This window comes from Papio anubis, chromosome 1, assembly GCF_008728515.1.
Source record: "Papio anubis isolate 15944 chromosome 1, Panubis1.0, whole genome shotgun sequence".
In the NCBI taxonomy this organism is placed as follows: domain Eukaryota; kingdom Metazoa; phylum Chordata; class Mammalia; order Primates; family Cercopithecidae; genus Papio; species Papio anubis.
In genome coordinates, this window is record NC_044976.1 from 154,091,503 (window position 1) to 154,115,128 (window position 23,626).

General features: G+C 49.5%; 1 long non-coding RNA gene across 1 annotated transcript; it reads left to right on the forward strand.

Moving 5' to 3' along the window:
• The first annotated feature begins 6,381 nt into the window (after positions 1-6,381).
• On the forward strand, positions 6,382-20,979 carry LOC116270710. Its single transcript, XR_004178871.1, has 2 exons — positions 6,382-10,825; positions 12,734-20,979. It is a non-coding gene; the product is annotated as an uncharacterized LOC116270710 (long non-coding RNA).
• The last annotated feature ends 2,647 nt before the right edge of the window (positions 20,980-23,626 follow it).

Consider the following 23,626-nt stretch of genomic DNA (forward strand, 5'->3'; position numbering starts at 1 on the left):
GGGAGATGGGTATGCAGAGGGTTGACCAAATTGGAAAAAAATATTTATTCTGTAGTTTGGTGTTGGAAAAGGGAATTTTCCAATCAGCCACACCTCGGTGTTGCGGCAAAATAATTCTTGGCTCCCCTGGAAACGCATGGGCAAGGTAGGGCAGAGCTGCTGCTGCTGATACTGCCACCACCCTGGGCTTCCTGCTGACTCTGGGCTACTCCCTGGGGACAACAGATTTGCATTGACGTCCGGGGCTGTCCAGAGGCCCTTAAGAGCCAGTTGTGAGCTGAGCCCAGTATGGGAAAGATCTGCCTTCTGGAAGCTACTACTACTACGTGGTGCTTGGAAAGGTGAGGATGGGGGACTGACCCCAGGAAACTGCTTGGAAACTGTGTATTTGGTGGGATTTCCAGAAGAGTCAGCGGGAGACGGGAGGTTTGGAGGCCCCGGGTTAGAAAGGTTTGTCAGTCTAGGGAATGAGGAGAACAGAATAAAACTAGGGCAGCAGGCTGTTCGCCTTTGGTTGGGGGAGGGAGGCCTCGAAAAATCAGGGTCCCGGCTCTCTAACCTGTCTTTGTCGCAGGTCTCACATTTGTGGGGAGGGGGTTTACCAAGACCTGCGCCATGCGCAGTGGCCCCCACCCGTGACTGCGCATCTGGAAGCGCAGTGCGCCCTGGGTCTCTGGCCTAGGACGAGCACCGCCCTTCTTATTACATAACTGAGGGCATGGCACGCGCCTTCTCGGCCCTTCCTTGCAACCCTACCTTCTTGCTCCCCAGGGCCCATAGAGCTGGGGAGGGTCTGACTGGGGAGCAGTGAAGGTCTCCAATCCCTGGGAGGGCTAACTCTTGTCTAGTTACTGGCAGGAGCTAAGCTTGAGGACAAAAGTGGTGGTTTTCTAGCCTCATCTTGGGGAAGAGGCTACAGAACATCCTTCTGAGTGCCCCATACCACCTATGACCCCTAGGGCCTCTCTGGTGGAGGGAGTGGCACCCTTCTTTCACTCATGTCCCGTCTGATTTTTGAGAGGATGTTTCTGAAGGAAAAGACGTGATGATTGTGGGGGACTTGGTTGGGAGGTAGTTTTGACAGTTTACTCCCCTTGTCACTGGCTTCCCCTCCTTTTCCTGGGTGGGTTTATGATCTTTCTGGACTCCTCTGATGAGCTGCCATTTTGGAGCCATTTCTGCTGGTCTCCGACATGGTGGCGTTGGTTTTTCTGTCCTGCTGTGCCAGTTCCGCAGAGTGGGCGGGGGGGCGGGGGCTATGACGGAGGAGGGGAAGGGGGGGCAAAAGCACAGCAGAGGCGGGCACAGTGGTGGCTGCCGCAGTGAAGGTGGCTCCAGGGGCAGAGCCGCCCAGTCCCACCCTTGGACACAGTCCTGGGTGGGGATTCAGGTGGAAGGCATCTGGGTAGGGGTTCACCACCTGGGCCTGGCTTTGCCAGAGTGTGGGTTTCCCATGTCCTCATCAGCCTGATGCTTGGAGTAGTTCGGAAAAGCCGAGTGTCTGAATGAGAGTGGAGGCAGAGGCTCAGCAGCTCATCTCAGACGTGTCAGACCCGTGGTTTGTGTTCCCCAAATAGGCTCTGTCTCCAGCAGCCTCCCTGTGGGGACAGGAAAGTGAGGTACATGGCAGCATTGAGGATCTGTTCGGATGGTCCTGTCTGCTTACTGTTTGTCTTCTGTTTCTCCTTCATGACCCCTGCCAGTGCCATGGTTCCAGCTGTAGTCCTCTTGTGAGGCTCCCCGCTGCCCATTCCCCCTCTCTCCAGGCCCTTCTGCGTGCAGCGGCCATCTTGTCTTTCTTGCTCAGAAACTTAAAATGGTTTCTCATCATTCCCAGAGTAAAATTCCTTCCCTTTAGCGTGATGCTCAATGCTATCCGTAACTGGCCTTAGGTTTTCCTGTACAGCCTTACTTCTCTCAGTTTCTCTTGGTGGACCACAGGTTCCAACAAAACCAGGCAACTTCCTTTTCTTGCTTTTCCTATCTGTTTTCAACAGTGATGTTTTCCATGCCTCCTCTCCTCTGCATCCACCTGTGGGAGTCTCACTTTCTCCATGGACCTCTCCTGATTTCCTTTGCAAGAAGCAGTTCTCATAACCACCCTTGCCCCTTCGGCCAAACTTCAAGATAGTCTGTCCCTTTTTATGGTACTTTTGTTGTGTTGTTATTCTTTGTGTATAAGTCTTATGTCACCTATCAGATTGGGAGCTCCAAGAGGGAGTCTAGAGAAAGGAGAAGGAAAACAAATACCTATTTGGTGCCTTCTGTTTGACCGATACCATGTTAGACACTTTCCCTGCAGTTACTTCATTTATTTCTTTCCATAGCCCTGTGAGGAGCATCCCATGGCTACTAAGTGGTCTGGTCATGACTAGAACCCTGGTCTTCCAAAGCCTTTACATTTTTCCTCTCTGAATTCTTGGTATTTACAAGATGCCTGTTATGAAGTAGATCCCCAAAATGTGCCTATTTAAGGAATTTTGTAAGTCCCTAATGCTCTGAGGGAGTTTGGTCAGTCTTGTGTCCATGGTCTGGGTCCCTTACACTGTTCCTTGACACTGTCATTAACTTTCTCCTCTTCCTTTGCGGTCAGGTTCACTCAAGATGATGGCTCTTTTCTTGTAGCTGAAATTGATGGATTAACTGACTCAGTTATCCTGGTTGCCTTCCTCGTGCAAGAGGAGGGAGAGGTGGAGTGGGATATAGCATCTTCAAAGCCAGAATAAGCTCCAGAATTAGGGAGCAGGGAGCAGAGACACTGGACTTTGACAGACCTAGGTTTTCATTGTGATCCTGCTTCTTCTTAGCTGAATGACTTTAGACAAGTCATATGATTTCTCTTAAGTTTTCATGTCCTGGTTCAGTGAGATGGAGCTACTACAACTGTTATACAGAAATGTCTAATATATTGGCAGCAGATAGGTTCCCATCCCTGCCCAGTGGTTTATCACGGACTTAAAATGGGAGTGTAGCAGAGGTCTAGAGAAGAAATGGGGGAGACAGGAGCTCCTGTGCCCTAAGTAGTGTCACAGCAGGGGCGCGGAGGAGGTAACCTAGGCATTGCGCACCTCAAGCCTGCAAGGAGGTACTGTCCCCCACCTAGCGTAAATACCCCTTTACTTCTGCATCAGGAACATGCTGTGGCATGGAGTGGTGGGGGCTGGCGACAGCAGAGGGAGGGTCAGTGAGCTTTCCCGGGAGTCTTTTGATGCCAGTTAGTTTCCCTTCTTTCTGAATCTCAGCAGTGGCTGCCTGCTTCCTGATGCTGCTGCGTCCCATGGGAGGGGAGCTGGGCACCCTGAAGCCCCTCGTTACCGATTCGGGGGCCGCGGAGCAGAAAGTGACGACAGCCAGTGAGTCGTCAGTCGACGGCAATGGGGACCCTGGTGACGGCTGCTTTGTTGTTTTTTTCCTCTTTGGAAGATGACTCAGTGTATCGGGAGCCGGGAGATGGAGCTCTCAGCAGAGTGGCCAGGATGTTCTGTCAACATGAAAGCTGCAAAAACAGCTCGGGGCTCTGAGCTGATCCTTAGCCTGGGGTCATTTTCAGGGAGGGCTGGACAGAGAAGGCGGCCACTGCCCGGGCATCAGGATGGGGGCGACACCAGGTAACTCAGCAGGGCTCTGGGAACCCTTGTATTTTAGAGTCTGAAAAGAAAATAATAGCTGTGTGTGTTATTAGATGAGCTTGGCAAATAGGGTCACTTTTTGAGTTCTTCCCACTAGTCCCAGATGACAGACATCGTCCTAGGGCCCAGAAAGTCCTCTGGGATTTTTCACCGTAGTTCTGTTTGTGATGGTCTTGGTGGTCATTGCCTTGAATGAAGGGCTATTCGCTTCTTGGGGTGGGGGTGGGCCAGGCCGACATCAGTGAATGCGGGCGCACCTATACCCCGGGAGAAGTGGCTGTGGTGGGGCTGTGGCGTGGCTGTGGCGTCTTCAGAGTCCTCTGCCGGGCGGCGTTTCAAGATGGCGGCTCCGCGTCGCCATCACTAAGCTAAAGGCCGGCTCTTGGGCAGCCTCCGTCAGCCTCCCCTTTCCATATTGACCCAAATCAGAGCTTCCCTTCTCCGCTTCATCTTCTTTATTTTCTTCTTAGGTGAAACAGTGGGCCTTGAGTTCTTGACCCTTTTAATTTTGTTTGCGTCATCATGGCGGCTGTGGGTTCTAGGCTTTTCTCGATACCGCAACCTTGCGCTATAGGCGCGTGATCCCCGCGCCCCGCCCCGCCCCGCCTTCTTGCGACGGAGAGCGAAGATGCACCTCTGCTGCCACTGAATGCCGGCCCAGCCGTCCTCCCCTTTCTCTCCTCTACCACCGCAGTGGGAGCATGGGGCAGAGGGGCAAACAATTGTGTATGAGGATGAGGGACAGTCTGGTCCGCGTCCCCTCCCTCCTTTCGCTGGGTACTATTTTTCAGTCTCATGCTTTCCCACGGATGATGCTAGCAGTGACATTTGCCACTGAGCACCTCCTCTTCTCTCCAAGGACCTCCCAGGGTGACTCATTTGGGATCTCTGGTAGGAGTGGCTCCTGGGCCTTGGGAGCCAGAGCGGGGCAGGGAGATGTGACGGAGGTCACATGAGAGAGTTAAGCCAGGCAGGGAATGGGAACTAGCCATCGCCACTCAGAGTGCAAAGGCAGACACAGCCCTTTCATGTCATGTTTTGCACCTGAGTAGAGAGCAGCTTACCCTAAAAAGATTGTTTATGTATATGGACGTTGGAACCTTTCCTGTCTCATTTTCTTTGTCCCAAGCTGTGTATATGATAAGAGCCTGGATTTCGGGCTTCAGGCAGCTCTGTGGTCCCTCAGGTTCGTTTTCTGAAAGAGGTGGTAAACAGGTCCTCCTTCATCAGACCCTGTATCCGCTGTCACTGACCTTTCCACAGGACATAGGTCCCATGTCATTTTGCCCAACATTGTCTTGCTTCTTTCATTGGCTGGTGGACAGCAGCTGAGGGTCATGAACCCAGAGCCACATACTAACCCCAGATGGGACTCTGGTTGGAATCTGCTCAATTCATTGCCTGGTTGGCTCTCTGAGCTGAGCCCACCTGTCTTCCTTTCTCTTCTTCCTCACAGAGGACTCAGGAGAGCGCAGCTTGCTCTGTGAGTGGGTGACAACCTCTTGGCGACTCAGGCTCAGCTGAGGATGGTGCCAGTGTGCCGGAGACAGCCATCATACTGCCGGATAGAGTGGCTCACTTGCATGTATTTGGAACAAAAAAAGGAGATGCCTGGCAGCCCCGCTCTCTGCAGTAAGTATTCATCTGCATTCTTTTACATTCCTTTATTTCTTCGAACATCAGAAATGGATAGATGTTTATTGAGCCCAGCCACCTGCTATGCCTTCTCCATTCTTCTCCCACACACCCCGCCCTTAGTCCTCCAGAAGAGAGGACTAGATTGATTTTCTCATGCTACTGGATAGCTGCAGAGAAGCTAGAATTTGCTGTTCAGCCCCCACACATCCCCCTCACATTTGGGAGCAGTTGATTTTCCCTAAAACAGAGCCAACCGCCTGTGTCCCTCAGTGCGGAGTGTTAATGGGCTGCCTGGAAGGACCCTGTGTGCCCTCACGGCCCCCAGCCGGGAAATGAGGCTCCCCATTGGCTGGCAGCGGGAGGATGGTCCTTGCCAGCACCTAGCATGGTTCTCTGCCAAGTTCTAGCTCCACATCTCCAGGCTGGTAGGAACCTAGACTATATATAGCATTGTGCTAAGCAATTCTTATCAGACATGTCTGCCCTCCCCTGTGGGAGTGGAGCACTTCTATCAGAGAACCAGAACCTAGAGAGCATGAGCCATCTCCAAGGGCCTTTTATTCTGGGAAGGGGTGTGTGTGTGTGTGTGTGTGTATGTGTGTGTGTATGTATGTGTGTATCTGTGTCTGTCTGTCTGGTTCAGAGCTGCTTACTTTCCTCCTGTGTTTCAGATGCTGATAGATTGAAAGGTCATGCTAGATGAAGGTGCTGATGTGGGATGAGGGCCAGGAGGGGCTGATAGCTCTCCAATGAATATTGAGCTTAGAGGGAGAGAAGCTAGGGGCATGTGACATGGCTGAAGGTACAGTTGTGCCCTACATCAAAGACCAGCCTCCGCTTTCTCTTCCTGGTTTCCTGTTTGCCATGCTTTGCCCAAGGATGTCTTTTGACCTCTCTCTTCCTTCTTTCGGACCTCTTGCATTCCCTGCCTTCCTCTACCACTTCCTCCTCCCTTTGATTTTCTTTAGGATATATGAGGGCAAACACAGTGATTGGCATCCTGGATCTGTGTCTACTCTTCATCCTTACCCCTGTTTGGGGTTTCTGGAGATCTGGCTCCAGTTGGGCAGAGAGGGCTCAGTTGTCCTCTGGAGGAGTTTTGGTGGTGGGTGAGCATGTTGTGCTGGCTGGTTCAGGGCAGGGTGGGTTGGATATTCCCCTCTTTCCTCTCATAGGTGCTGTTGAGCCACCAGTTTTTGTGGTTTTGTGACCACAAGTGCTGACTGATGTCACATGACTCCAGTCTTGTCAGTGAATCATCACCAGGCTGCTTACTGGAAACTGGATGCAGCAAGGAAATAGGATTTAACCACTCTCTACCTCCCAGGTAAGTCCAGCGTGGGCTGCTCCCTCCAGCCTTCCCCATTCTCCTTCCTTCCCGTGAACACCATTTTCTTATTCCGTTGGGGAATCCTCAGACGTCTCCATTCAGAATCTCCCAAACAATTGTTCTCTTTTTTGCATTCTCCTCCTTCTGGCTTTTCTGTGAATGGGGTTAGTAACCAGCACAGGGTTGGGGGCAGGATGGGCAGCTGAAGTGGTCGGGCTGTGTGGACGTGTGGGAGATAGCTGGGTAGTATTGCTGGGTGTGGCAGTTGGCAGAGCATTTGGGCCTCCCACAGTAACTGAATAGAAACTCTCCTTGGCTCCAGCATCCAGCAAGAGGTTCTGGGTTTAACCCCTCTGTAATCCTGGGAGCCTTCCTGGTGCCTGGGGATTCTCTCCCCTGTATAGTCTCAGTGGATAGCCTGTCTTAACTCTAGATACATTTTGCCTTGATGGGGCTTAGTCTAGGTTGGTGGTCTAGAGTTTGGACTGGGCTGAGCAGTGAGCTTTAGGACTCTCCCTAATTTTGGGGTTTCTTTGAATGAGCCACTTTCTTCCTCTAGGCCTTCATTACCTTTGCCTTAAAAACAAAAAAAGAAAAAAGAAAAAAAAAACCCTGGTCCAGTAAGCCATTGCAAAGCATCTCTAGGAAGTTGACAAAGAAATGCTTTTTTTCTGCCTCACTTGTTGCCGGTCACAATAATAGCAGTGGTGATTAAAAATGAAAAATGATGGTGGCCTGCAGAATCGGGGAGATCAGTGGCATCATTGATACAATTCACAAAGCAGACTCTTGGTGCCCGCACATCACTTGGAAGTCTCTCTCCTATCGAGTAGATGACTACAGCATTCTTGGCCAGTAAAGCCAGTTGAAATTAGCCAACAGCAGATTGGTCTGGGCTCTAAAGATAAAAGGAATTATGCTGGGTAATTTTCAGAGGTACCTATGGGATCCTACCTCTGGCCACACAGTGGTCGCCTCTCTCTGCTCATATGTTTCGGTGGGGATGGGGGGTTCATCTTCCTAAGCTGCTCCCGTTGCTATCCAGGGAAGACTAACCAATTCTGCTTCCTGTTATTTTTTACTCTCCTCTGTCCATTTGAGATGAGTCTCTAGGTTGGCTGTGAGTAGCCTGAGGGATCCAGGGCTGTTGGGAAGAATCTGGTGTCTCTTCCTTCAAGGACCCTGACAGTTCTCAGCCCTCCAGCAGTACTGCAGTGAGGGATGGCAGGGGGTGTTGGAGTGGAGAGATGCCGACTTGGGTGCAGCTGGGGAGACTGAAAGGAGAGAGCCAAGTCCCTCAAGAAGTATTGGCTAGAGTCTGGCCAGCCCTGGCTGCTGGCTGTGCTTGGGAGTCTCAGCCCTCACATGTGCAGTGCGTCCCTGGGCATAGCTCTTCGTGACCCCCACTCCCACAAATAGCCCTGTCCTTGGTTAGATTGGGAAAACCAGGGTGGGAAGTAAAGGGGAGATTGGTTTTGCTCCTGGTCATGCAGTTATCTCTGTGGCCTCTGATGTTTCCAGAATTGGGATTGGTGCTTCCCTGCTGATTTTCCTATTTTTGTCCCTCATCTGGTTCTTTTCCTCCTTGCTCACCAGCCTGGGTTCTACACACATGACATGGGGCATTGTGTGTTGCCAATGAGGATAGCAGAACAGTTGGTATCCCCTGAGAGAGGGGCCGACATATCTGGCACTTTTTTCTTGACCTTTGAATTTCTGAGGTCTGGGAGCCAGGAGGCAGCATGGGGCCTTTCCATCTGGGATCCAGCAGAGGTTAACAGAGCTGGTGGCTCTGGAGCCAAGGTGGTATGGCTTGGCTGGGAGTTGTGAGGGAGAGGCCCTGCCAGGGGCCCTGATTGGTCAGCACCTTCTCTATTCCATTGAATCCTGGTCCGGTCAGCTCTGTGAATTGTTTAATGCATATCTTGGCTCTGTCCCCTGGCTCGAGTGTCCCTAAGGCTGCAGCTACAGCTTTAGAGAGGATCTGTACCTTGTGCTGGTCACTTTTTTTGGGCATGTTACCTCCCTCTGAGATATGTAAGAGATACCACCGTTCCCTACCAGCTGGCTGTCTGTGGGAGGCCTTCATTTTGCTTTGCTTTTCTGAGACTTGGAGTGACTGTGAGGAAAGCATGGACTGAGTTTGCTTTCTTGCTGGCTCCTTCCCCAAGAACTGCTCGTGGACTGATAAAGCCAGAGAACACCTCCAGGGCCCCATGGCCTGTGCAGAGCCCGGTGCCATAGTGTCAAGCCTGTGGGGATGGATTGGGGATGTGGAGGCAGATAGAGCCACGTGGGAAGGTGGTATGTGTGGTTAGATCACAGGAGCAAGTCCAGGAGGGTGTGGGAGGACAAGTCCAGTGCTCAGCGAGGGCTGCCTATCGTGGCCCAGGATGGATGTGTACATCTCCTGTGAAGGATTTGCATCTGAGTGTCTGATACTGAAGGCAGGATGGTGCCCCGATCAGGGTCTGTAATGAGGCATGAAGTTATGAGATGGGCATCAGAGTTTTTGGTCCAAGGGAAACTGACCTTTTTTAAGGACCCTCCTCTCCTTATCTGATTTCATCCTCAGAACAACCATATGACATAGGGGTCACTTCCCTTTTATAGTTAAAGAAACTGATTAAGTGACTTAACCCAAGGTTATGTATTTGGTAAGTGAGGTTATTGAGATTTAAATGCATGCACTTCTTATTCCAAAGCCTCTACGTTCTCCTTACTCTTTTGGGTTGAAGTCAGACATTTTTGTGAACTAAGATCCTCAGGGGACTGATGTGAACTAGAGCGAAAAGGCAGACACCCAGAGGAACTTTCCAGTCACTGGGGACAGTTGTGCCACATTCCTTTTGGGGGAGGCAGGGCAGACGCAAATGCCCTTTGGTAGCCATGGACAGGCAGAGCTGAGTAAGGCCAGTACATGGCGTCTGCTGCTGTGTATGGAGCCTCTGCTATATGCCAGGGGCCGTGCCAGGCGCTGGAGATGCAGAACTCAACAAAGTCAAGTTTCCGCTTTCCTGGGGCATACATTCTAGTGTGGAGAGACACCGCTAATAATGATTTTTAAAAAGAATTCAAAAATGTACAGGATAGACATCTATGGAGATTGTGTGGGGATGAAAAGGGGGACCCCCACACACATAAGGAGGAGAATCCAGATGATAGTCAGAGGAATCTAGAGACTTAGGAGCTCAGCCACCTGCAGCCACATCAATTGAGCTTTCCTTCAGGGAGTTAGGACCGGCACAAACTAACCCCCTCTTTTTTCCTAGGGAAATCCATCCAAGGTCCCCATAGCTTACAGGAACTTGTCATGAGTCAGGGATCAAGGTGGGGTAGATGTCAAGCCTTTGGTCTCCAGCAGACCGGTTCTCTCCTGTCTGCCACGGTTGCCGTTGGCTTTCCGCCTCATGCCCTCCTAGGCATCAGCTGACTTCTTTTCTCGGGCTGGCCACTGTGCCCCATACTTGCCATGCAACACAGGGAAACATGCAGGTTAGATCTTTGCCGAGCCACTGGTCAAATGTTCCTGCAGGGGGCTGGTTCTGAACTTAGCCTGTCCTGCCAGGACAAGCCGTTCCCAGAGTTAATGGTCTCGCGATAGGGAAGGGATGGGCACCAGGCATAGAGAAGTGACCTGTGCCAGATGCTTGGTTGAGCTCTGTGTCTTGAGAGGCAGAGGCAGGTTGGTGGTGCTGGGGACAGGGCAGGCATGTGTCATGTGTTCAGCGCATGTAGCTCCAGGGCTCGGGACTTGTTTACTTGGTGGAAGAGACAGCGGACCTGCGAGTCAGGCCATGTGATTCTTCGCTCCTTGGCTGATCGTGGACAGCTGACCCATCAGACTGCACACACTGCCATCTGCTGCCAGAGGTCTGAAGTTGCACAGGGATGAGGTAGTGTAGTTGGGGGTGCTCAGGGAGGAGGAGGGTCAGGAAAGTGGGGTTTGTATTGCTCTGTGTTGAGGAGTCAGCAGACCTTGATTCTGGTCCTAGCTCTTGTTGGTAAAAACTCACTCACTCTCGTCCTTTCACCTCCAGTTTCATTATCTGTGAAATGAGGGGATGGAATCAGAATCTCTTTGGAGGTTCCAGCTTTATCCTGGGGCCTCCCTGAATGTTCATGGAGATCTTCCTTAGCCAGTAATTCAAGATGAGGAAAACTAGGCCCAGGTTTCCACAAGAGAAGGGGAGGGATCTTGATGACCTGTCTCAAAGCAGCTGAAGAGGTACGGTTAGAATTAGGGTGGGTGGGTGGGAGGAGGTAGATTTTAAAGAACCTCCCAGAAGTGGAAGCAGAGGGCTGGAGGTTTCGCGAAGGTGTTGATGAGGATCCACCGGGTGGCAGGGGACATGGCTACGGGCTTCTCCTGGGAGGCTTGTTGGAGATGGGGTTATGTGGGAGCTGCTGGGGGGCTTGCTCTCCTGCTCTGGGAGAGATGCTCCATCCTGTCTGGCCCAAAACCCTGGAGAGAGAATGCAGCTGTGGGTTGAGGGAGAGTCTGTGCCCCTTGCTTTCAGGAAGTTTTCCTTTATATTTAGCCTTCTCTTTTCATGTGTGTTTTGAGGCCCTCGACTAAAAAATTAAATTTAATTTTGAAAAGAAACAATGAAAAAAATTTTAAAAATATCTCGGAGCCACTGGTTCCATTTTGGCTTTTTAGTCTTGAGTCACGCTTAAAAAGATAGCAAAATAAAACACATGCAGGGAAGCCAAAAGTCCCAGGCCCAGCCAGACTGGGGCTAGGAGTGGCTGGGACTCTGGCCTAGCTTCTCCACGGCAGTGTTACTCCCAGACATACACCACTTCTGCAAGGCTGTGTGGGTAGGAGCCCCTGGGGCTGAGGGGGCACATCATGCAATCTGCTAAGCAGAATGTAGAGTTTTAAAATAGCTACATTTCTCCAAGACACTATCTGCTTGCCGCTTTGTGGGATGTTTACCTGGGATTAATAATAGCTGAGTGCCACCCCACTGCCAGTATGGAATAGCAAACAGCGATCTGGGCTAGGACTCAGGCAAGAGAGGAATTGAGTAATAACCATCGTGTCAGCTCATAGTTCTTTTCACACTTGCTGGCTCATTTGGTCCTCACACAGCCCTGAGAGGGTAAGTGGTCTTATCCTTGTCGTTGGTAAAACTCAGCCAGAGAGTCCATCCTGCCAAGATCTAACTGCTTGTAGCTGCTTCTCGCGGGTCTCCCATTCAGGTCCTCTGACTTCAGCTGTCATTTTCTTGGGGTTCTGACTAGTGGGTCAGCGACAGGAGTAGGGGAGTGGAGTCTTTGGCAGTTTCCTTAATTTCTGAAGGCCTTAGAGGGCCTAGAGATTCCTTTTCTATATGTTGAATGGGAAATGAAACCTCAGCATGTCCAGGTCCTCCAACTCTCTGATTCTTCAGACTTCTTGGAGCTCTTGTGAGAACTGGCTTGCACTTCTTGGCTGGGAAGCCAGCCACTCACCATGTATTCTTGGAGAGGTTTCCTGTATTTGGAAGCTTCTGGAATATGTGATGCATCAAACCACTGTGACACATCTGTATGGCACCTCATGCCTATGCACACAGGCATGCATCTGAGTGCAGCTCACTTAGAGATGAGGCCCAGTGTGGGGTCTTTGAGATTTTTTCAACACCTTTGTAAGAGATGCCCTGAGCCTTGCCCAGCATGCATGTTGTGTGTATGCTACCTGTTTGCTGGCTAATGTACAGCGGCTGCTGGAAGCCTTGGCTAATGTACAATGTAAAGTAAGGGACTACAAAGACTGGCTTCAGCTCTGAGTGTCTCCTTCATGATTGACTTGAAAAAGTAGGGCTTACCCACAGAGAGAAAGGTGGGTAAGAGAACTCATGGGTGTCAGTTTTCCTTAAAGGCAGAGCATAACCCCCCAGTCTTTATAAGGGCTGCTAAGGCAGAGTATTGGACAGCAGGACTTCTTGGCCAGTTAGCCCTCTGAGTGACCTTTGTTTAAATAGACCTGGAATTTGTATGAAGGGGGAAATAATGGTTTATCTTTATTTACAGCTGATTTAGCCACGATGGTTTAGACTTTTTCTGGGGATATTCCTTTAGGGCGATTGAGGCTGGACAGGGCAGCATGCATATGTGTCTCTGAATGTCCGTCCTTTTGTATTTCCAGAATACATCCTTGGCTCATACAGAAACCCTGTGATGGGGAATCCACAGTGGAATTGTTTTAGTGGATAAAGCCTTCTGTAGCTTCATGTGTGAAGATTTGTCATGTTGGACCCATGTTGGACCCAGTTCATTCTGTTCACTTGAAGGATGGAAAAGAGAATGGGCAGAATTTCAGCAAGGAGAGTGATTTGGGTTAGACTTCTGAGAGAACTGTGCATCACCTCTGCTGAGGGTTCCTGAGGAAAGATGAAGCTTCTTTATTTGAGGTAGGAGACTGGGTGTCCGCCACAGGATCCTCCCAGTCCAGAGTCTGTGGCACTTTGAGATGGTCCCTGGAACAGCATGAGGTCTGGGTGCCAGGATCTAGAGCAGGCATTTCTCTCCATCTTTCCCATCTGCCTTCAAGACAGGCCCAAGCTGGATGGAATTGAGGGGATACATGGGCAGGGTACACCAGTGTAGGCATCCAGCCTGGAACTTTGACCTTGTTTCTTTTTGCAGAGAGAACTTCTGGCACTGATCTTAAGAAACTGGTGTTACTTGCATATAAAAAAAGAGAAAGTCATGTTGTCCCTCATCTTTTCCAGGAAAGAGCCCTGAGCTGCTCTAATCCTATGATGCGGAGGGAGGAGGGCCATGTAGAGGACGCAGGGCCAGACATAGTTTGCTGGGAAGAAGGTAGGAGGTGGGAGAGGAACATCCCAGGGCAGGCCCACAACTCTGGGAGCCACGTTGCATGCTATACTAAAGACACAGGGATGTGTTCAAATGGGCCTACTATTTAGAGGTAACCCAGAGTCTGAAATAAATCAGTTAGTGGCTAAATGAGAGTTGTATTAAATGTGGAAAATCATATATTCTTTTGTGTCATCACCACCTACAGATTTAGCATCAAAAGTCCTGAAAGGCTGAGGATGGTGAAATGAGCCCTGTCTGTAAGATCATGCTTATTATATATTGACTTTTTGTCTCTCTTCGTTCCTATTTCCCACTCTTTCTTATTCCTTAGGTCTACATGAATATTTATTTATGCATGCAGTTGTGTTATTTCCTTGGGGTATAGTTCTTCCAGTGTCATTGGCATCAATGAATGTGTGACTTTGATTTCAAATGTAAACAAACCACTGGCTTACAGCAGGCACCAGCCATCTCTGAGACAAGGGCTCCGGCAGCTGCCTGCAGACGCCCTTCCCCCGTAGCCCTGTACTGTTTCGGCCGGATGCCTGAGATGAGAGTCAAGAGTGTCCTTGCAGGGACCTGCTCGACCCCACGTCATGTGTCCTGCTTGGTGGGTGGTGCTCACACATGCATCTTCCAATCTTATTAGCTGGTACTGCTTTTCACCTTGACCCAAGGAGTGGTGTTGGAAGTTTGAGACTGTACGTACCCTGCTAGGGGGCCAGAGATGACAAGCCCAGACAGAGAAGAAGGGAATGCAGGCTCCTGGCCACTAGCCTCTCTCAAGACAGGTGGACTTTGTGTTAAGCGAACTCATTTAATCTTTTGGGCCTAATAGAAGTGATTTGTATTTTCTCTCCTTCTCTCTTTTCCCTCCTCTCTGTCACTCACCCTCCCCCCACTCCCCAGCCTCCAAAGAATTTAATCTGCTGGACAACAAACAATACTGTTATAAAACTTTGAAAACAAGAGGGCGCGGCCTCCCTGACAAGGAGAAGGGCATGCCGGGTAACGGCCCGAGGGAGCGTGCCAGGCCTGAGATGGAGCCGGGCGAGAGCCCAGTTGGCTGGGTACCTGGGCGCCTGCCCCTGCATAGCCCACTAGCCGCACCATCCCCAGGCCAGAGGGGAAGGAACCGAAACAAAAGGGGGGGCAGAGAAACGCTTGAAAAGGGAAGTTGCACATGTTCCCCTCTCTCTGATCTGATGGGAATGCACTAGACTGTGAAACTTCCTCCTCCACCTCTTCTCCCGAGCCCCTCCCTCCCTCTTACCCTCCTTCCTCCTCTCTCCTCCCTCCTTTCTCCTCTTTCCTCCTCCTCCCTTCTGCTACTCACTATTCTTGAGCCTGGCAGACAGAGGTCCTGATAGCAGAATGAGGCTGGAATAGCACCATAGGTGCAGCTACCAGCTGGGCCAGCCAAAGGAGAAGGAGAGAAAGTGGGCTCGCAGTTGGCTTTGGACTCCAACCTACCCTCTGTCTGGCCCAGCCTCCTTCCCTTCTATTAGGGAAGTGGAACCACGTCATGTCACAGGGTGTGCCCAGTCCATGTGTGTGGACCAGGTGTGTGCCCAGGTACTGGGGAGAACTGCCAGTCAGAGGTTAGTTCAGGAAGCACCCTGGGCTTCCTGGTGCCCCCCTCGGGCTGTGCTCTGCTCTGGGGAAGGTGTTTGACTTGTTGAAATGCTCTCTCCTTTGAGATGCTGTGCTCTCCCTCCAGGGAGGAGCAGAGGCTGTGCTGCAGAGGCTGGGGCATGCCTCTGGAGGAGCTCTTGGGAACAGGAACGTGCTTCTCCCAGCGAGAGCAGCCATGCCGTCTTGTGAATGTGGTGCCTGGTAGGATACTGCGTCTGTTAGTTACTTCTTCTTGGTGGCTGAAGGAGGAGGTCACCAGCTCTGCCTTAGGGAGGTGCGGAAGCTGGGCTTTGGGGCGTCTCCTTCCCTACCTCCAGAGTTAGATTTCACCTGAGACTGTGGTTTCACTTTTGAGTCCATCTTCACTGAGTCAAGCAGATAATTTAGGAATGACCAGGGAGCAGCGTTGGTTTGCCTTTGGATCTGCATTGGTTTGGACCCGTGAACTCTGTGGTGGGCATTGTGTTTGTGTAATAGACCATTGGTATGCTCATTTTTCCTCTCGTGGAAAGCACTAGCTTCCTTGAAAGCAGTTCAGGGCCATGCCTATCCTTCTGTGCCAGAGCTGAGCCCTTCTACTGGGGGGATGTGGAGGCACCCGAGCCCCAGTCTTCATTCCACTCCTCCTCCTTCCCTTTGCCCTCCACTGTCTTTTGCTGTCCCCCCAGCTTATCCCAGGGGCAGGGTAACCTTGGTGCATCCTCCTATCCAGCCAGCAATCCCGACCAGGGGCCCTGTGCCTGGACTGAGTCTAGGCTTTTTGTCAGTAGTGTTAAGGGATGGACGGAAAACTGAACTTTTAGGAGTGCAGCTGCCTAGGAACATAGACCTCCATACCTCTGACCTAGGGGAAACCAGAAAAACTGATACTGGGTCCACATAGGCTTGGAAGGCTGTTACTTCTTGCGTTGTTACCTGAGTGGCAGTTTGAGGGGCACTGTGGGTTTGGAGGATGTGGTTCCCACACTGGGGCTCAGGGCCTGGGAAATGCAGTGGTCCCTGGGTTCTGAGTCCTCCTTTGAAGGCCACCCTGCCAGAAAGGAAGAGCCTAATGGAGGTTTCTGGGGACTTTGGGCCAGCCAGTAACTCCATGCTCCCTCTTGCCCACCCTTGACCCCTCATGTATATACCCTTCCTTTTGTCACCCTTCCCTCTGATTCACAGCCCCCACCCCGGCAGCTAAAGACAGAATGTCCAGGCTGCTGCCTAGAATGACAGGAAGCTGGGCTGCCCTTTCAGTTTATACATGCAATGGCCTGGGACTGTCTCTTGAGGGCAAGACATTCCCCTTTTACAAAAGAGCCTTCCCCAGGCCCCTCTCTTACCAAGATGAGCTCTTCCTTACTGCCAGGAGCCCTGAAATCAGCATTCCCAGAGGAAAGAAGATGGCCATCTGGGCTTGGCTTCCGGCTCCCCCCATCTGGCTGGAACACACATCAGTCACGTAAGTAGCTGTGACTCAGCACCCAGCGCTGCCTTGGCAGAACCTTCCCACGTTCTGGATTTGCACACAGTGTGGTAGCGCAGCACAAGCAAGCAGGGTTAGGCAACTGGGGGCCAGTGTCTGTTTGTTCAGTGGGTTTGCTTGTAGATTTCAGAAACGAGAATTCCTTCACCTTCCCATTTTCTTCCAGTGTTATTTTTTACGTACCATGCTAGGCTTTAAAGACAAAGCATCATTTACAGAATGAAGCAGAAGCTGTCTTTGCATCTCCAAACTGTTTTTAACCAACAGCCTATAGATTGTATTTAACCCTCAGATGTGTTTGACCTGCACGGGTTTTGGTTTTGGTTTTGGTTTTGGTTTGAGACAGGGTTTCACTCTGTAGCCCAGGCCGGAGTACAGTGGCACAGTATCAGCTTGCTGCAACCTCTGCCTGCCAGGCTCAAGCAGTTCTCATGCCTCAACCTCCTGAGTAGCTGGGACTACAGGTGTGTGCCATCACACCTGGCTAGGGTTATTTTAATGTATCTGATTTTGCATGCATTTAGACAAAGTACGGCCTCTCCAGGACACTGTATTTCTGCTGCCTGCTGTTACCACTTCTCTGTCTCAGGTTTCCTGCCTGAGCCCACTGAGCAGCCTACCTCAGCCTCCTCTCTTTACATGTGAAGACACTGAGGCCCATTCAGGGCAAGTGGCAGGTCCCTGTTCTCAGAGTTGGGGCCAAGCAGGTATTAAAACCATTGTGTTCTGATTCTCTGTGTGCCCAGGCAGATGAATGCCCTGGTGTGAGGTGGAGAAACCTCCAGGTAGAATGTGGGGACAGAAGTGGACCAGGCTGGAGTATAGCTCCCACACCTTTTCCCTGCATGGCAGCACTCACAAGACTGACATACCCACCCTTCTGGGTGGGTGGTTTTCCTCCCCAGACAGCCATGCCAACGCTTTCACCCTCGGCCGGTTTGTTTGGAGTCATTAGGCTGAGGTGGGTAAAACCCGTCACCCTCCTTGGATGGCAGCAGGCCGGGGTTTTCACGGGCTGCCTTCTTACAGGTGTAGGTGGCCTTCAGGCATGGTACCAAGGAGAGCAAGCCCCTTCCAGCCCTTGTCAAACTAACTGGCTGCTTCCTAGCAGGGAACAGCCACCAGCTTGCTTCAGCGAAGAGTCATTGCTCAGCTAACTCTGAGAGGAGAAAACTGGTTCTATTGGGAGGGCTGAGACCTGAAGGACCCCTTTTAACCAGTGGAATTGGAAAGGCAAAGGATTTCAATACTAACGTGATTTTTTCTCCACTTCTTTTAGAGTGTTTAATTAAAGTGATGCATTGTTAATGGCTTCTTATCTCTTCTTCCAGAGAGTTAAGAGTTAAATTTTAGAATCCAGGAGTGGGGACCCAGACTCTGGCTTCTGTTAATTCCCTCAGTGGCAGTGGCCCCCTGCTATGCACAGCCCCTCTGCTGGACTCCGAATGGTCCCTTACGGGTAGCAGGAGAGACGTTAAATAATCACACTGATGACCAAGTGAGATAAGTGGCTACTGAAGGAAAGAACTTGAGGCTGGCGAGGACCACTTAACCTTCTAGCAAGCCGGGCTAGACTCAGGGAGGCTTTCCTGAGCTGAGGGGAGGATGACTGAAGTTCCCTGGAGTGGTGGGGGGTGGGGGCGGGGCTGAGGGGTGGTAGCTAAGGGAGGGTGAAGGAGAATATTCCAGAAGAGACAACAGCTTAAGCAGGGCCTTGCGATGGAGGGAGGTGCTTTCTGATCACCGCGGAACACCTGTGTGAGGGCTTATAGGAGGGGGTTTGTGGATACTGGTAACTAGAAGTTGATAAGGAAGAGTGGCTAAAATGAAAAGCGGAAAAGTGAGAATCTCATCAAATCCCCTCATTTTACAGGATTTGGACTCCCAGTAATAACTGTCCTTAAACACTCACTCCTGACCTTACAACCAGGCTGTTACCTGGTTAACAAGCCCCAGGTGTTGGCTGCAGTTGTCATCAGTGAGAGCCCTTGTGTGCATATCTGCCCCGGCTCTCCCACCTGTGACTGAGGCTGGCAAGTCCCACCATGGGCCGTAGAGCCTAGTGCTGGTGACAGAATCGCTTGTTGCAGGTTCATCTTTGGCGTCTTTCCCACAGCCACAGCCATGCTGGGGAAAGACAGCAGAGGAGCTAGAGGAGCAGGAGAACAAAACAAGCTGCCCCAGACCACCCAGCCTTCGCAGAACCCAGATCGTGCTCCTGTCTCCACCTAAGTATAACGTGTTATGTAGTCAGTATGATCCCAATCAGTGCAGAAGTATCACCTAGGAATTTCCTGCCCCACCCACCCTGTTTTGTTCTTAATGAAGTTCAAGAACAAAATGAGATGATAGTCAAGTTATGGAGCAGGCTGCAGTGGGTACAAGGGTGGAAACGCAGTCTTTGGAGTTAGACCTGGGATCTGCATTTATTGGTTGTGTGACTGCAGACAAGTTATTTAGCCTCATTAAGGATGAATTTCTTCTGCAAAAATTGGAATAATATCTGCCCCATACGACTGTTGTGAGAATTAAATATCACAACTTTTGATGTTCAAATTCTATTTCTTACTTCTCCTTCTAGCAACACATACTGTTAGTGCCAGGAACCATAAAAATTATAAGCCTGTATCTGGAGGCCGGAATAATTGGTAGGGAACCTAAAATACACAGTTTCTACCCTGTCTCTTTTCTCTTGGTTATGGTATCAGAGGAAATACACGTATTTTCTTAGCTTCAGACAACCAAAAAAGATGATGCCGTAAGGAGATGGGAAATCTAATTTGGAATACAGTGTGCAAATCTTATTTTCAAGCAGAGTTTGAAAATAAAACTCAATTCTTATGTTAGAGGATTATCTGCTTAATACAATTATAGGGTGCCAGTTTAAGTCACATCAGAGGTTAAATAAGATTGCAGATTAACGGGGTCATATTTGAATGTTCTGATACTTACATAAGAGGTGGGAAGGAGGAACGCATGCTCTTCTCAAATAAGACACATAGAAGAGTTGCCCTGGCCCAGGTGGAAACTCACCTTTGTGTAGCAGCTGGACCTTCACTCCACAGGCAGATAGGGTGCTTGTGTCCTGATGAAGTAAGAGAATATATCTGGAAACACTTTGTATACTGTGAAATACTATACAAATGCAGGGAAGTATGAATGTAAATATTAATGTATTTTAATGATAATTTTGGCTATTTCATCATATATAATAACTTATGGTGACTGGTATGAAGTTAAATAGAATTAACCTAGAATTAATGAGTTTTGTATTGCTCTCATCTATTTGAAGCATCAGCTGTGACTTTCATGTTGCTTTGCGCAGCACTGTGTAACCTCCTTTGTGCCTTTCCCATGGAGCACTGTGTCATATCACAAGTAGAACTGCAAGAAGACATTTCTCCTCAGGGCAGAGGCTGGGTCTTCCGATTGAATCTCCCTTCTTTCTTCATTGAGATCCTCTTCTTCTGGAAGCTGGTTTCACATGGTGGCTTAGATTTTTCCATCTTTGTATCTAGCACCATTTGAAATCAGTGTTTTAGGAGTAAGAATTGCAGCACAGCCAAGGGTGGACTGCAGAGGAACTGCTGCTCATGGGACTGGCTCCTCTCCTCCTGCCACTTGAGTCTGTTCGAGAAGTCCAGGGAAGAACTTGAAGAGCAAAATACACTCTTGAGTTTGTTGGGTTTTGGGAGAAGTGACAGTAGGGAAGGGGGTTGTGTTTAAAATAAACACAGTGGCTTGAGCAGGGGCAGAGGTTGTGATGCTATTTCTGTTGACTCCTAGCAGCCGTTACCAGCATGAATGTGTTGGTAGGGCCTTTGAGTGTGGCAGTTGTCATACTCTGTTGGATAACAATGTATTGGGTATTGGTTGTCATGGGGCAGGGGAGAGGGCAGTACACCTGGAGGACCATTTTGTCCACATCAGCACCGTCAGTCTGCTCTTAGAGGATGCCCTGGAGTATTCCCCGTCAGTTGCGGGGCACCCGAAATCAGACTTGCCACCTGGACTGTCGAGGTGCAGACCCTGGGAGCACCACTGGCCCATCTCTTACACAGGCTGACCGATTTCTCCTGGTGTTCAGAGTCTGTTTTTGTCTAGCACCATTTGAAATCGGTTATGATGTAGGGGGAAAAGCAGCAGCCTCGAAGTCTCATGCCAAGTCTGGGCGGCAGCAGCCTGTGGTTTCCTGGAAGATGGATGGGCAGAGCATGGGGAAGGAAGATCATGTTTTTCCCTACTAACTTCTTTAACTGCATGTATGATACGTTATTGCAGAGGTAAGAGATAGTTTAATGGATTTTAAAAAACAAATTACTATAATTTATCTGATGTTCTCAGTTGCATTTTGCTGAAATGTAGTACTGCACTAAATTCTATAAATTGATTGCTGTTGAATTATCTTTCTGTTGAGAAGAGTCTATTCATGCATCCTGACCTTAATAAATACTATGTTCAGTTGATCATGTCTGTGTTTTTCATCTATTATTTCCCATTCATAATTCTGTGATGATAAGAAGTGGGTCCTGAAAAATTAATTTGCTATGCAGATCTTGCCTACTTCATAAAGAATTCAAAGTAGGTTACAGCCAGACAGACATTAAAAATGAAACCCATTAAGGCAAGAATGAAATTCTGTGAGCCAAGAAATGAAATGAGAGAACAGATTAGGGAAGAGAAGAAATGTTGAAGATCAAGGCTGAGGGATGCTCCCTACTGAATGGGAAAATTGTCCTTGGTTCCCCATGGGCTGTAGACACAGCCCTTCTGCCAGCAACTGTTCCTGCAAGGAACTTATGCTCAACTGAACATACTGTCACATGGTTCCTTGGAGGGGCACAGACTGATTTCACTTGTTTTATAAAAGATTGAGTGATACTTTTGACTGTTAGTTTATGTCAACACTTGAAAACAAGGTGAGCCAGTTTTTTTTGTTTCTGTTTTTGTTTGTTTCTTTGTTTTAGACGGAGTCTCACCCTGTCACCTAGGCTGGAATGCAATGGCATGATCTCTGCTCACTGCAACCTCCGCCTCCCAGGTTCAGGCAGTTCTCCTGCCTCAGCCTTCCGAGTAGCTGGGATTACAGGCATGCGCCTCCATGCCCAGCTAATTTTTGTATTTTTAGTAGAGACGGAGTTTCACAATGTTGGCCAGGCTGGTCTCGAATCCTGACCCCGTGATCTACCCGCCCCAGCCTCCCAAAGTGCTGGGATTACAAGTGTGAGCCACCGCACTGGGCCCAGTGAGCCAGTTTTGTAAAGCTATTCAGAGATCAGCCAGATTTGACTTGATAGGGGATCAAGCTTGTAGGATTTTCAGGAAGGCAGGCTGTGGCCCCTTGATCAGGCTTTTTGCACAGGAGGTGCATGACTATGAACTACCTGCAGTACAACTCTTTTAAAGCCAGTGGCTTGCAGTAAATCATGGCAAATCAGCCACCTAGGAAGCCATTTCTAAGCCCAACCCCCTGCCACAGTCTTCCCCCAGATGGCTGCCCTGCCCAGTGGGCTGAGAGTGGGGGGCGGAAGTAGCATTTGCTGGCAACACTTGCCAGTACATGTGTTGCACCCCCTCACTGCAGCTGCAGTGCTATTTCAGGCTGTTGATGGAAGAACCCATGTTCTAATCCCCAGGATGTGGTGGTGGGAAGACCCTAAGTGGTGGTGTTAAGACCCTAAGTTACATTGTTTTATTCACTTCCCACCGAGATAGGCTACAATAGTATTAAATACCTATAGGTTAGACATCTTTGGGGTCTGTTGTACTACCTACCAATTAAACAGTTTTTGATCCACCCACCACACTCAAAGCTCCAGCCTAGGTGTTGCAAATACAAACAAGTAAAACAGATTTTTGCTCTCAGGAGGCCCTGATTCCAGTCCTCAAATGAGTAAGTGCGAAATCGAATTCAGCATCAAAGCACAAAAACAATGTTTTGAGACGTCTTTTCTATAAAAGCAGTTTATGTTACACTCATTGAATGCTTAAATAGTGCCACATTGCTAAGTCATGAGAAGCAAAATGTAACTGGGATGCCTCTCAAACAGGATTGTTTTGTTTTATTCATTTGGATGCAGACAGCTCTTTACCTAAAATTGCCATTCTGAGGTGTTTTTGCACAATCAGTTAGTAATTATGTAGAATGTTTCTTCCAGAGATAACATCTTGAATCAGGTTTATGAAGCCATGCTATCAACCTAGGTAGAAAACGCTTTGTAGTACATGGGTCCTGCTTATCTAAATTTTACCAGATTTTTTAACCGTAAATTTATAAGCGGGTCTTGGTGAATATATAATGAAAAAAATTATTGAGTGGGGAGGCTTATCAGACTGACAGCACCTTCAAGCCTCATGCAAGTTGGACTGGCAAATCCCACCTGTGGAAGTAAACACTAATGAGTCCTTCATAAACATGGATGAGACAAGTCAAATATTTGGCCAATTTAGGCGAAACAGAAATAAGTCTAGAACTGGATAATTCTTTGTGTAAGAGACTGACCCAGACCTTCACTTTGAGAAGCTGGCGTGTAGGTTCAGGAGAGTACCTGGCAGACTAGTGTGTCCATACATCGATGGAACTTGAGAGTTTTCCTTGAACACAAAAGTTGTACTTTTGAGTTTATTCTAGTATGATGGTGCCCTACCCTATCTTCCTGTTCAGTTCACCCAAAGAGTCTTTAAATTAGTGTTCCCTGGGTCCCATCCCTACAATCTCGGGTTTTGGCTGGTCTGGGAATGGGCCTGGACATCACTGTTGTTTTAAACAAGTTGAGAGCCTCTCTTCTGTGGTCTTGTTCCTAAAATGCTTTACTACTTAGTGTGGTCTGAGGGCCCCCAGCACTGGTGTGTTAGTTTCCTGTGGCTCCCCTAAAAAATTACCACAAACCTGGTGTCTTAAAACAACACACATGTATTCGTACAGTTACAGATGTCAGAAGCCTGCAGTCAGCTCACTGGACTGCAAGGGCCGCCCTCCCTCTCAGAAGCGCCAGGAGAGAGCAGGTTTTCTGGTCTTCTTCAGCTGCTAGAGCTGCATTCTTTGGCTTGCACCCCCTTCCTCCGTCTTCCAAACCAGCAGGGCAGCCTTGTGCTTCAGCGTCCACATTGTCT